We start from the raw sequence: 639 nt of genomic DNA on the forward strand, positions 1-639 counted from the left end.
ACTAATTATTTTCATGAACTTTGTGCAGAATTGGATACATTTTAAATCTAGCATCATGGCACATTCTCACAAATAATCCTAGCTTTATCTTACTTTATGACTTTACAAATCCTTTCATTTATTTATTTAGTTTTCAATGGAATAATCTGACCAGGATTAGTCATTAACCTTACTTCACATCACATGCTCCATATTTGTTCATAGTCTGCCCTTTTTTAAATAATCATTTGAGATACAATCATATTAATTCAATAACTTATAACCATAAATAATTACCTGAGAATCTATACTTGAACACCAAAAATGCTAACAATTGCCCACAGGCTGATTACCCACAGAAATACATGACTAGGTCATCCTCCCACCAACCCAGAATGCCAACATGGACACTCATGTGTAATCTGTTTTGTCTTCATTCACTTACACATTTATTCATTTATTCATTCATGCATTCATTGATTCATTTACATCAATACACACCATAACCAGGAACAACCAAGACCTAAGAACAGATCCCCAGTTGGCTCTGAACTCTATTCCCTTAGAGGGAAAAACTAACTCTTTTTCCAATGGACCTCAGAGTTAGGGTTTAATCAAAATTCTTGATTCATATACCCCAGAACTCTCATCATTGATCCA

General features: G+C 33.6%; 1 non-coding gene across 1 annotated transcript; it reads right to left on the reverse strand.

Moving 5' to 3' along the window:
• Positions 1–569: 569 nt before the first annotated feature.
• LOC132489645 (small nucleolar RNA SNORD113/SNORD114 family) lies at positions 570–639 on the reverse strand. The gene has a single exon (XR_009532039.1). It is a non-coding gene; the product is annotated as a small nucleolar RNA SNORD113/SNORD114 family (small nucleolar RNA).

This window comes from Mesoplodon densirostris, chromosome 4 (assembly GCF_025265405.1).
Source record: "Mesoplodon densirostris isolate mMesDen1 chromosome 4, mMesDen1 primary haplotype, whole genome shotgun sequence".
Lineage (NCBI taxonomy): Eukaryota > Metazoa > Chordata > Mammalia > Artiodactyla > Ziphiidae > Mesoplodon > Mesoplodon densirostris.